Below are 615 nucleotides of genomic sequence, written 5' to 3'. Positions count from 1 at the left end.
AGGCCATTGTAGACTGGCCGGTTCCAAAGAAACAGAAGGACTTGCGTAAGTGGCTTGGTCTCGCCAACTCCTTGCACAAGTACAGCATAAACTACGCAGAAATGATCCGGCCATTATCGAATCTCCTCAAAAATGATGCGGAACACCGAACATCAGGAGACTTTTGATGGAGTCAAGGACAGCCTCCTGCATGCACCAATACTGGCGCTGCCAGACCCTGATTGTCCTTTCAGCGTCATCTGTGACGCTTCGGACTTACCAGTGTTCACTGCTGCAAGCAGACGCCGAGGTGCGAGATCGGGTGATCGCGTTCGAATCTCGACAGCTTGAAGTTGCAGAGAAGAACTACTCAGTTCATGACAAGATGCTACTTGCGACAAAGTATGCACTTGTCAAATTCAAGGCCCACCTGCTCGGCTCCAAGCTGTTTGTGATCTACACAGGTCATGCGTCATTACGCACTGCGACTCCGTCGCCCCACCACTCGCAGAGGATGGCCTAATGGCTATCCTTCCTCGCGGAGTATAACTCTAAGGTGAAGTATAAGCCTGGAAAGCAGAATGCTTTGGCTGATACGTTGTCAGGCAGACCAGACTATGAGCTTGCTCATGTCAT

The sequence above is a fragment of the Plasmopara halstedii genome (genome assembly GCF_900000015.1).
Source record: "Plasmopara halstedii genome assembly, contig: Scaffold_291, whole genome shotgun sequence".
Lineage (NCBI taxonomy): Eukaryota > Oomycota > Peronosporomycetes > Peronosporales > Peronosporaceae > Plasmopara > Plasmopara halstedii.
The sequence above is the reverse complement of the archived record's forward strand: the minus strand, read 5'-3'. Positions refer to the sequence as shown.